This window comes from Aptenodytes forsteri, unplaced genomic scaffold (genome assembly GCF_000699145.1).
Source record: "Aptenodytes forsteri isolate BGI_AS27 unplaced genomic scaffold, ASM69914v1 Scaffold53, whole genome shotgun sequence".
NCBI lineage: Eukaryota > Metazoa > Chordata > Aves > Sphenisciformes > Spheniscidae > Aptenodytes > Aptenodytes forsteri.
The window spans coordinates 7,244,680-7,258,214 of NW_008795909.1; the positions used below are offsets into that span (position 1 = coordinate 7,244,680).

General features: G+C 35.4%; 1 protein-coding gene across 2 annotated transcripts in view; it reads left to right on the top strand.

The window, feature by feature from the left end:
* FHIT (fragile histidine triad) overlaps positions 1–13,535 on the top strand; it is a 648,955-nt gene that overhangs the window by 133,124 nt on the left and 502,296 nt on the right. For both annotated transcript variants that reach the window (XM_009284393.2, XM_009284394.2), the window contains exon 2: positions 1,867–1,913. The gene's annotated coding sequence lies outside the window, so the exon portion shown is untranslated. The remainder of the gene's footprint in view (positions 1–1,866; positions 1,914–13,535) is intronic.

Genomic DNA, 13,535 nt, shown 5'->3' on the forward strand with positions numbered 1-13,535 from the left:
CCCAGCTTCTTGTGCACCTCCAGCCTTCTCAGTCGGTAGAGCATGGAAAACTGAAAAGTCCTTGGCTAGTGTAAGCATTACCTAGCAACAACTAAAACATCGGTGTGTTATCAACTTTGTTCTTATCCTAAATCCAAAACACAGCCCTGTACCAGCTACTAGGAAGGAAATTAACTCTATCCCTGCCGAAACCAGGACAACATCCTAGGGTGGTCATTAGCAGTCAAGTGTACTTTTAAGGAGTCCTCATGTTTTAAAATACTGTGTCCCTACCAACCAGAATTTGTACTTTCTTTAAACCTTTCTTTCCCATATTGTTAACCTTTCATAATACCTAATGGTGTGCACATTGTTGTTAACTTTTTGTTTACATTTGAGAAAAGTCTTTTGGAAGAATACAAAACAAAGTATGAATTTCTCCATTCTTCTGATTCAACAACAGTCAAACACTGGAATTACATTTCTGGAACAAGATATTTCCTCTTTATAGATGCTTATATTACTTCTATGAAACCAAAAGGGTTTTATTGGATGACAGTAAATCATATTGATGGCAACAAAACAATAGACAAGTTACTGATAAGGAAATGTCTGTCCCACAGAATGTGCACCTGGATAGAGGGATTTAGTAGAATCAATAAACTACTAAGAGCACTTTCCAGTGTTGTTAAACACTCTGTAGACTGACAAAATGCCACATTAGGTTAATTCTGTTCATGGTGGCTTTGTACTTGTGCTTAGAGAAATCTTCATGTCACTAATTTACAGTAACAGTGTGGATTGTTGCATATACTTGTCTCCTAAACATTGGCATATTTCTTACTCCAGGCTCGTATTTCCTAATAACTCATTATCAAATCACATTTGGAAAAGGGAGTGCTGAATTACTTAGCTAGAATGCAGTCATAGGTTTGGCCTTACTCATGACCTTCACCAAATAATAAGAGGTAGGTGCATACATCTTGTGCGCGACAGGAATTTTTAATCTTCATTCTCCTATAATGCGCTAGTGTAATTCAGAGTGAAATGCATAGGGTCATATTGTCCATTCTTTGCACACTACAAAATCACTCTAATCATCCTTTGCATTGAGCTATATGGTATAGTTTTTTTCTTGTCTTTGGAGCTAAAATACTTGTGCAGTTACAACAGGTCCTAACAAGGAGCTCCTAACAGTGTACAAAAATGAGAAATACCTTTGCTTTTCCATTCTCTTCAGACAATGCATTGGTTTACTGTATTTTAGTGGGAAGTTAATGTCCTTTCATGTAACCCTTTCGGAAGATTGATTAGCGCTAGCTGTGCTTTCTGTAAGGATAGAGTTGTGACTTGTTTTAAAGAGCAGATCTAGTTAAAACTCAGAATTCGTAATCTTTGGGCTGAGGTTTAAAAGAAAATCTGAATGACAAGACATAATGTTGAATAATATGATAGGTTTATCAAGGTTTTGCTTTACGGCAAAATCTGTGTTTAATGGTTATCCTAAAATACATGGTATTGATGGTAATGGCTTCCAATTACGATACTTTTTAATAAATAGACATTTTGGCAACTGGTACTTTAACAGGTAGCTGATAATTGATGCTCTAAAAGTTAATGATTATTGGAATTTTTTTTATGGTTTTGTGGCAGAAGTATGTACTGTAAAGCAATGTACGCTTTTGTAAATATATGCAAAAAAAAAAAAAATCAAATAGAAATTGAGTCCCCCCAAGACTGAACTGTTCTATTCTGAGGAGTTCAGTAAGATTCCCATGGAGAATACACCTCTTCCCCCACAATGAGCACTCATGGATGAATTTCTCCATTGAACAGTTTTGTGACCCTCTCTATTAAAGATCTCTAAGCTGTGTTTTCTTCTTTCAGATAAAGATTCAGAAATAAATAGAAGAGGCCTCCTGCAACCTCCTAATGTAAGTGTGTATTTCTCATATGACAATATTGCTCTGTTCACTGAGACATGAGACCCATCAGTGATTTCTTCACATGGTCCTGACAGCAATGAACAAAGAAATGAATAACAAAATCCAAATTGCTAATGTATTGTCACGGGGGGGATATGCAACACGTATCCATTTCAGTACCCATTTAAACAGTGTTTGGAAACACCTTAGGGGAAAAAAAACCACCCCAAACCAGGTAAATCATGTAACAGCAACCTCTGAGAGTCTCTAAATCTACATGCCTCATCTTTGAACCGGGAGCACAATCTTGTGCATCAGAATGTGTTAGAAAGAAACAGAAGGATTACAAGAGATCCAGTAATGCAAAGCAGCTTTAGATACTCAGGACACGGGCTGTACATAAGGCTCTTTGTTTGAATAAGAGATTAGGCTGGAGAGTCCAACCCCCAGTAGACAGAGCTGGGCTGAGGGTTATTTTGCGATCTGTGATAGAGCTTATTTCTCTGTATCTCTTGCAAAAATGTTTTAATCCGATCACAACGGCAGATTTTATGAAGCCAAGAGGCTTGGCATTGGTAAACAGAGTACCCAGCTGTACACCCTAACCTCTGAAGAGAGATTGACTTTCTGCTGAAATCTGTTGTGAGGTACACTCAAATACAAACCTTCTCTTGCTCTCTTCTGCATATTCTAGTTCTTCACCAAGCTAATGTTATGTAATGGGGAGCTGAATTGTGCAGCCTACATGAATTCTAAAATTAAAGTTTAGTCAAGCCAGAGTATCTCCAGACATCGAAGCCTTCAGTCTTTTCCATTCAAATGCATGTGGCAATAATGGGACCTTAAGTGGTCATGCTAGTGAACTGGTAACTTAATAGTAATTCCCTGAAGAAATTACGTAGCAAAATCAAGACCTTTCAATACTGAACTGTTAGCTTTGCAGGGAGGAAAAACCTCACTGGTTTTAATGCTAAAAGAAAAATCTTAATATAAAACTACCTTCAGTTCTTACAAGGAACCACCATGATATTTCTGATTTGGGAAGCAAAGAAGGTTCTTACATTTGGGTTTCATTGGTCTTGTTATGGTGCCCCTCTTTGATAGGACTGTGGATTTGGTTTGGTAAGTTGCAGTGGAGTACAATGGAAATTATCCAAGAAAGCATGAGATAGAGTGTGTGGCTGGCGGTACAATGTATTGAAGTATCAAAGCCTTGGGTATATCATCAATTAATCATCTATGGTCTCAGCTGTTGGGGGTGGGGGGAAGTATGCTATGTTCCCACTCTGTAAACAAATTTATTTCTGGCTAATATAGAACTGAACTAGTTAAAGAGGAGTCTCATTTGATTTGTCATTTCTTGAGTACTTCTCAGGCTCCAAATTCCTAAGAATTGAGGTAGTTAAAAAAACAAAAACAAACCCCAAAAACCTTATGTCCTCAAAACCAGAAATGACCATTGCAAAGAGGGGAAATACTCTTTTTTTTTCCTTTTTTTTTTTTTTTTTTTCTTTCCCCTAGGCCTAAACAGAACAGACTGAAATTTAAACAGAGTTTCAGGTTAGATAAGAAATACAGCAAGGCTAGCATGCAGATTGATCAGAAGCTCAATAATCTTCCCATTATGAATTTGAAGAGGTTAGGACAAACCTTCTGTCAGGCTACCTTGCAGCTCTTAGGTTCTTTGATCATCTGGGGTGAGTAAAACGGCTAATACAGAAGTGACCTGGGTTTGTCCTGCCATAGGGTGAAAATATGAACTAGATAATATCCAGAGATACTTGCTTGCCCTTTGATTCACTGAGTGGCATAAAATGAACATGCTGCAGGAGGGTGGGATATCGAACTTCTCCCTCTTCCATTTGTATTTTTATGAAGACAAAGAATTATCATCAATCAGTTTAAGAATAAACCCATTATTAAATGTATAATGTGAAAAGAAAAATGGTTCATTTGAAAAGCAATGGATACATTTTGATTAACTGTTAAGCATTATGTAAAAAATAGTTTTGAAATTGCTTCTTGTGCAGTAGTTCAGCTGTGGAATGAGCAACTCAAGCAATTGATGTATTGGCAGACACATACCTAGTGAATGAGTTCTAAATTATTCACTCTGATAACCAGCAGCTATCACATATGTTGATATTTATCCCTTTTCCTTTGTATAAAGCTGGGGATGGTCTGTCATTATCAACTCTTCTTGGAAGTAACTGTTGCTTTTTGGTGATGGGGCGAAGTTGCTTCTTCATTTTGTGCTTTGTTTGAGGAATTTCTACTTCCTTAACTGTGACCGAGAACTTTTTCTTTTTTTAAACAGGTCACTTGCAAAAGGGAAACAAAATTTAAAGTTGTACCCTTTTCCTTTTCCATAAATCTTTTTCTCCTGGTTTTCCCCTCATAAGCTATGCTTTACTTAGAGAAATGAGGTCTTGTCCAGCGGAGGGTTACTCAAAGCTAACGAAATAGCAGGAGACATTTTCATTTCAGTGACAGAGAGGAACGAATAGATGTGTCTTCCTTGATCCCAGCTTTACAATTACAGTGAGAAAGAGGCAGACACTAGAGACTGAGTCTGTTAAAGCCAGCTTGCTCCCCGAAGGAGGTAAAAAGAAATAGTTGAATGCTGAGAATGGTGTGGTTTTTTTTCTCTGCTCCAATGTGGTTTTTTGTTGTTGGTTTTGGGTTCCCCCCCCCCCCCCATTTTCCCCTTCCTCTTCCCTTGGAAAGGGGCTGGAAGGTGATATAAGTACTACTTGCACATGTTTTCACTAGCTGCAACAAGGCAATGGTGATAGCTGTTAGTTCTATACTTACATTGGAGATGTGCAAGGGTCAGGTGCCTGTCTGTAAGAGGAGCAGCAGCTGATTGTCAGGCAATCAATATTGTCTTGCCCAAAATATACAGCAAATTCCAGATAGCCAAGTATATTGGTTTTAGTCTCTATTTCGAATGTGTGGATATGATTGTACAAATGCAGTGGCCTAAAGTTATTAATCCATTGAAATTATTCTCTTCAACTGTCTTGATCTTCAAAGTACTCTTGACAGATGAGAAATGGGCTATTCCTTATCTTATAATCAGATCACCTCTAGGGTACATCTGGAATAGTTGTGTAACATAATATTTTTTTTTCCATTTAAATAAATCTTAAAAATTTTACTAAACTCCTATTTTTTTTTTTAAGGTCTGAAAATAGTGATTGTATCATTTTGTATCTTTGCAGGATAGTGTATATAGTGTACTGCTTTTGAGACAAGTTATAAATGAACATTAGAGATTTTAATACATGATGTATTTGACATCAGTTAAGTGAATCAGATAAGAGATGCTTGTGACTATGTCTGCTTGCTGATAATAAACCAGCTGGTATTTATTTGGGAAGTATTCAGAAAATACCCTTTTGTTAATGATCCGTTGCATAGTCTGACATCTGGTAAACTAATATATTATCATCTTCATGGTGAAGAACATTAGACATTTTAATACATGATGTATTTGACATCAGTTAAGTGAATCAGATAAGAGATGCTTGTGACTATGTCTGCTTGCTGATAATAAACCAGCTGGTATTTATTTGGGAAGTATTCAGAAAATACCCTTTTGTTAATGATCCGTTGCATAGTCTGACATCTGGTAAACTAATATATTATCATCTTCATGGTGAAAATCAACACAAATTATTGAAGATTTTAAGAACCATTCAACTTCTTTATGCTTTGTAAAATACACTGATTATGGTAAAAATTGTTCTTATTAGCAACGCTACTGAATGATGGTAACCCAAGACCAATCTCATAGTAGAATCTGTTAGCACAGATAATAACAAATGTGAATTCCAGAAGCAGTTTCCCTCTTAAGTAAGCAGGTGGCTATGGTTAGTAGAGTTTGTTTTCTGTCTTGCATTGTGGTAGGATACAGTGGAGTTAATTTTTAATGGAATCCTGTAATTTAAACTATTTTATTGATCGCCTCACTGAAGATCTGAGCATCTGGGGCCGTCTTGACTTGATTATATTTGTTTCAGTGAGACTTCTTATGGTGAGAGGTTTTTTTTTTACTTTTGAAACTGTATATGTGTGCCCTTGAATGTGTAACAAAGATCATGTCAAACTCCTTCTGAACCTTCCTGAGGACACAATTCCAAACGTAGCTTGGAATTCCTCAGAGGCTTGCCTGCGTTATGATAGTTTCCCTTGCCTGTTCTGCAGTTGGTCAGAGCTTAAAAAGTAGTATTCAACTGTTCTTGATATTTCATAGAATTGGTAAAAATAATATTTTTCTGACTTTTAAAGATGTGGGATTCAGGGTGATATCCAGATGACACAAGATAAAAATTAAGCTTTTTAATATGCAACTTCAGTGTATTTGTGATGGGTAGCCACTTAAGATTATACATTTGGTTTAAAACACCCAAATTATTGAATCAAAACTTGTTAAAATGGAAGAATCATTAAAAGAGAAATGAAGCTCTGAAATAGATGGGACAAGATTTATTCCTTCACTGAAATGAGGTCCAGATGACACAAGATAAAAATTAAGTTTTTTAATATGCAACTTCAGTGTATTTGTGATGGGTAGCCACTTAAGATTATACATTTGGTTTAAAACACCCAAATTATTGAATCAAAACTTGTTAAAATGGAAGAATCATTAAAAGAGAAATGAAGCTCTGAAATAGATGGGACAAGATTTATTCCTTCACTGAAATGAGTGAGTTCAGGCAATAACGTTTGGAGATGGAATCCGTAAGACCCATTTCAACTGTCAGGATCTTCTTGTTAGATCCTTCAGTTTAGTTTGGTGTCAATTTTCTCTTGTAGTGGATTTATGAGACAGTAGATAGGGATGTAATGCTGGCGATTTAAAGATGGATGGATGCAAAGCCTATTTTTGAAAAGGCCAGACATCTCTCTCTCCTTCTTTCTCTATTTGCACAATAACTGTCTTTCAAATGCTTGTCACCTTTTAAAGTTTATATCACTTGTTGCAAAGGTTGTCATAGTGGTTTATTTTCCATCGTAACTATTCTCTGTGTAAAGCATTTCTTCCAACATTCTCTTTGAAGATGACCTTTCCTTTGCTTAAGTTCATGCCCTTTGTTGTTATATTTGACACAAGCTGCTATAGCCTTATAAACCATACCTTTTGTTCTTTTACAAAGTTCTAGTGTAACTTGGCAAGATCTGCTGTTAATTTCTTTTTCTAAAGGCTAGACCTCATTCCTCTAAGTTTTTTTTTTTATTATTATTCTAAGTGTTTTTTTTTATTATTATTATTATCCCAGATCTTCCAGTACCTGCATGATTGAGTGATATCTTTATATCTTTATTTTTGCATATTTCTCATAAAGCAGTGATTGGAAATGGGATCAGTGTTCCACATGTGCTCTGAGTCTCATATATATGCACTAGATAATATTCCTCTAACTTACAACATGTTCATGCATGAAACCATTCAAAATTGTATAAATAAGTAGTATTTGTTGCCTTTGAACCCATGGTACTATAGGATTAAATTTTCAGTATTTTTTCCATGGTAGCTTTTACTCAAAAGATGTTTCTGTAAAATTGGCAACTAAAGAAATGACCCCATCTATGGGCATAATCTGCACTAGAAAAAGCCAGTTACATACCAAAAACAATCTAGCATTTTTATCAGCTGAATTGCTGTACAAGTTCATCTACCTGCTTTAAAAGTATCCGCACAGAACGGTAATTGTCAAGGTAAATCTGTGTGAATTTTCTCTCAACTTTGCAGTAACTGGTTTAAGCTATTTTTGATTCTGTAAGAATGAATGTACCATAAGAAGAGAACAAAAAAAAGTCAAATTCTTTGTTAGAACTGTTGTTAAACATCTTTTTAACTATCTTAAATTGTCTTTTATATTTGAGGGCCCAGTTTGCTCTTGTGATAAGGAGTCTGTCCTGTAATAATACATTCATAGGAACTGGACATATGGTGTCCCTTGTTCCTTTATGGTTAATACTTTCTCTAATATCAGAATTCTTCATCAAATTACTGGGAAGTACTTTTCTCTTTTGAGTCTCTTGGATATCTTTTTAATAAAAATATTTTTTTTGCTTATTTTTTCCAAAGCTAAGCTGCCTGCAGTCTTGAGAAGGTTGTGTTCTGTAGTATAAGCTAAAACTGATCTGATTCTGATAAAGTATACGCTTTATGTAGGACGTAAGTCATCTGATACTCACTGGTTACTTGAACACTTAACTAAGTAATAGTCTTAATAATACTGTTACCACTTACCCACAGTTTGTTAGTTGTAGTGTATCTTCTATGCCTTACTTTATTACTCCTTTTATGTGCCTCAGAATTCTATTTGTATCTGTACAACTTCATTGTTTATCTTCTGAAATCAACTCAAACTACAAAATTTTATTGTTTTTGATTGTGCCTTGCTGCAGGGCTCATTGCAAGCATCTGTTGATTTCTTTTGCCTTCCTGTAAGGGAAGGGACCAATTTAATAATTACCACATAAAATTCAGTTTTGCACTGCGCAGTATGATAGAAAACAGGCTTTCTAAGGAAACTATCCTAAAGGTTGATTAGATAATCATATTTTCTTTAGAATTCTGTAATTTTTAAAATTAACTGTATGAAAAGATTATGAACTTTATTATAAATGTTTTTGAAGCTTTTCATAGAACAGTATTGTTAATGTCTGTGACATGCTGGTTTTGTCTTTATTAAATACTGCAGGATATTATCAGAAGGATTATTCTTATGGTGCAACGTAAGTTGTAAGTCTTTGGTGCTTTTTAACAAGCAATCCTTCTGTTTTAAAATATTATTTCTTCTTTTTGGTTGTAGAGAAGTACTTTGGCTATTACTCATGTCCCATCTATAGCCAGTCCTGTGCATCAGCACTGCTTGCTATCTTACTGTCGCTACTTCTTTTTTGAGATTTTTTTTGTGCGTGTGTGTTATTTAATCCTGGTAATAATGCTTCCCTCTTTTTATCCCAAGCCCAGCTGTGAAAAACAAATCCACTGAACGTGATCCATCTCAGTGTTGACAAAACATCAGGTCAATGGCATGGATGCTGAGAATCCAGAAGTACCATTAGTAAAACGGCTTCAGCATTGAACCATGTTGTTAGTTTGTATTTATATGGTGCTGGGTGGTGGTTTGAGGTGCATGCTTAGATGGTTTGAGCAAGCACTGTCTGTCTAACCTTGGCCTTGAAGAAGGTACTTTATTTCAGTGTCCATTGTTTGACTATATCTTTATATTTGAGTTCTGTGCCATCCGTGAACAGGAAGTTGAACATGCTATTTAATTACACAGATATATCCAAAAGGGAGGTAATTACGCGTTTTACGTCTTTTTCTTAATGCAACACTGGATCCCATATCACTGTCATTTCCTAATTCTGCAAAGTAAAGGGTCATCGCCAAGGTGTACTGTGGTGAAAAAGCAGCAGCATGTAGGAGTTAGGAATGACTTCTTTACGGAAAGAGACAATAATATAAAACAATGTCTAAGGAAAGAATGTCCATGTTAAATAAAACAGTAGATTTAAGGATTCTTTCTGAAGATGAGAAAGAAAAATCCTGACTCCAAAAGATTCTTTACACATACGCATGTATACACAAACACAAAACTGAAGGTTAATTCTTAGATCTTGCCTTTGTCTGTGGCATGCATTTGGGCTGTTAGGCACAATAAAATCCAGTGGAGGTTCTGCTGTATAGGGATGAATAAGACGTTCTTGTCATAAGGGTCAAAAGAGGGAGAAATCAAGCCATACTGGAACCTTGATTTGTATGAGGGAGAAAATGAAAAGTCTCCCTAAGATGCTGTTGTTTGTTTTCCAGTATATGATAATCTTCACTGACTTTGACTAAAGCTTCTTAGTTTTGCCTTATGAAAACAAAAATGCTTTCAAACTATGTTAATATTAAGAAAATTTCACTTTCTAAGTCTTAGACCATACTTACCTCAAATCTGATATTCCTAAATAGATCATTTTTCTGTGTTTGCTCACAAATAGCTGGCAGTACCTGTCTGAGCAAAACAGGCTGTGAATACAAAGTATTAATAAACAAGAAACGTAGTTCCAAGACAAGCAGTTTTTAAAAATTGCATTGTGTATACTTAATGCCTAACTGACCTTTTCTGCTGTTTCTTATATTTCTTAAAAATTCATCTAATTTCAAAGCCAGAGTATTAGCCCATTTATATGTAAATTGCCTTTAATTCATGCATTGATTTGAAAGACTAATCCAAAAGATCCTTTACCACAGGTGACCTTTTTGACACTGTACTTCTGGGAAGACTGTAAAGTGGTTTCTTACGACCTCACATCCACCTGTAGCCTAACATATGCCTACTTCAGTCTGTATAAATCAGTCATGAGAGAGTGGTTTTCAAGCAAAATTGAATTATTAACACTATAACTGTCTTGGTTACAGTTATAGTTAAAATAGGTCCTATTTAAACCGATGATTATTTTCTGTTGGCATTCTTGCTTATTTTAGAAGTTAAACACAATTAAGGTGTTCACTGATTATGCCCCTTGAATAATAAATAGTAGTATAATCTAGCCCTTAAATGACAGTCTCCAAAGATTGTAAATTTTAAAAAACATTCAGTATTTATTATTTGCCACAATTTCACGTCACCACAAGAGCTGCTAGAGCAAAAATGCTAAAGCTGACTTCTTCTGTTTCCTATAGTAAAGGTAAAATAATTCCCTTTGTGGAAGAGAGTATACAAAACTGGGATTATTATGTATTAGGGATTATATATTTATGTTTTCATCCATTCACGCTCCAGAAAGTGACTCTTGATCTACATCTGCTGCAGTGTACATTTCACTGCAGAGAGTGAAGGCTCACCTGGTTTGATGGGCACTGTGGCGGGTTATTATTGGGAGGCTCCATAATAATTCTGCTGAATTACTGCAGTTGTTTATTGCTAATATATCATGTTGAAGAAAATAAATACTATTTTTGTTTCTGATTTTTCTTTTTGAATAAAATTTAATTTTTCCATCAATTAAAGCTTCAGAAGAACAATGGTACAAGGATCTAACTTTAAAGATTGTTGCCTACTTGCATAGTCATCAGTAAGACAACAAATGATCTGATGTTCTGAAAATGTATTTTAGTTCAGTTATGATGAATTTTTTGGACTAAGGAAAAACAAAATCTGCCTTTTTAAAATCCATTAAGGCAATGAAGTATACCAGACAGTGCATTTCTATATTACTATTATACAATAAGTGAAGATTATTTTTGTGTTGCATGCTTCATATGAGAAGACATAAAATACACTGAGTTATAATAAAGGAAGAATGCTTTGCCAAGTTACATACAGTCATGGAAAAATGCAGTAACAGAAACAAAAAAGTGTGGAGATAATGAGCTCCAAATTGGCCCGTGTCTAGAATTATCACATACTTTTTCAGTCGTATCAGGATAAATAAATATTAATGGTCTTTGTGGGAGGACAGGCCTGTCTGCTCTCTGTTGACTAAGGAGAATTTTTTCAGAAGAATGAGAACTTGATGGCCTCAGAAGTGGTATTTTATCATTTGCTGTTAACAAACACACAGAAAACCCCCACCATTGTTTGCAGGATAATATAATTTTTTTTTTTAAGAAGATGATAAAACCACACAATAGAAATGGGTGCTGGAAACAAGAACATTTCCTGACAGATGTTCTTAATAATTAAATTATCTAGTTACCTGCTGTTTTAGCCATAAGTTGTTAATTATATCCTAACTTGGCTTGTGGAGATTTCCTACCATTAATAAACTGTACATCGCTACTGGATGTAATTTTTTTTTCCCTTCTGAAATATTGATCAAGCATTTAGCTACCATGAGTAAATAGTGTTATCTCGGCATATAAATATCAAAAGGGGTTTTATTTACTATAAGTAAACATGCAGGAACACTGGCAGAACGTACTTGGTGAAAAAAGAAATTAGCATTTTGATGAGACTTGGAAAGTTTGGTAGAATTGAACAGGTGTATGTTGAAAATGTTTTTAAAAAACCCAACAAACCCTAAAACACACACACACCCCCCAAGCCCCAAAACAACTACCCAAAACCCCTGTAGATGATGGGAGGACATCCTGATGATCTTGCTTTGTATTGAAGGTCTGAATGGCTGTAGCTGTGGAAATCACATGTGCAAGGGAACGGGACAAGGATATACATTAGTATCCTTGTCTGGTTTGCTTATGCATGTGATTACCCTTATTATTTGCTATGGTAATACAGTTGTCTGCTCAAAAATTGGAGATAATTAGGTAATTAAAAGAATAGATGTAGGAAAGCCTACCAAAAATTAGCTGCTCATGCCAACAAATGTGGTGGTGTTTGGCTGAGCCAAGACCAAGAACTAAGCTGTCTAATGTGAGAATGATAGTTCTGGAAATTTTTCTGGGTTTGAAGATACTCATGAGAAGCTTGAAATGGTAGTATTGGATTTAATTACCAAACCCAGAAGGTAGTGTCCATGTAGAGGTTACTTTGTTTTGCTGTCATCATAGTGTGGTATGATAAAGAGTAGGACATTGTTTACTGTTACAGAATTTGTCAGCTTTTGGGTGGGTTGAAAGAAAATAAATATTTCAATTTGTCTTACACTGGTGTTAAATACAGACATAAATATATGTATGTATTTGTTTATGTATATGGGCTTATTATCCAGAGAACAAAATGCAAGAATAGTAGTATTAACAAGTGAATAAGAGCAAGGTGGGGGCGGGAAAAAAGTTTTGATTAGTGCTAGTATTTAAATATTCTCATTATCTATTTCCTCTGGCTGGAGAACTGTATGGTTAATAAGAGCTATTTTTCATCATCTTCTGGAGTGTACACGAGAAGGATGGAGAAGGAAAAGCACAAAAAGACACCAACTTTTGAATGTTTTCTGAATTAGTGAAAAATGTGTTGCACTATGAAGAGTGATGAGTGATAATACTCTTATAGCATTGCTACAGTTTATTACAGCTATGAATCTGTCCCAGTGATGACAGTGTTTCTGAAAGCTATATCCATTATCTTCCTCCCAGCTCTGGACTGGGGTTCTGTTTAGCTGATATGAAAAATGTTGGATTTTGATATTGGGTAGCAGTGCAGAGAAAAAAAACCTTGAATTTTCAGCTGTTTTAAATGGAAAGGATTCAGCTTCATGTTTGTATGCATGCAAAGATTTGTAAGGTCTAACTGTTGCGCATACAAATACTTGTCTCATATTTACTGTGTGCTAAGTATATAAAATTAAAAACTTTCTTTTTTTTTCTGTAACTTTTTCTATTTAAGCACAAAGAGGTGTTCCAGTATAAAGTCAGAAGTGGTGCTGCACTAAGTATTAAATTAAATATCACTTTGAATAGATGTGAAAAATTAGGCGGAGCTTCCAGTATCCGTGATTTGAACTCCTTGCGTCCCCACTTGACTGTTGCTGAATGGCTCTCTTCACCATAGAATACCGCAAACATGTTTCTCAATAGTGCTACTTTCAATAATTTTAATGATTCTATGATTCTATGGCCAGCAGGAGTAGGGAAGTGATCGTGCCCCTGTACTCGGCACTGGTGAGGCCGCACCTCGAATACTGTGTTCAGTTTTGGGCCCCTCACTACAAGAAGGA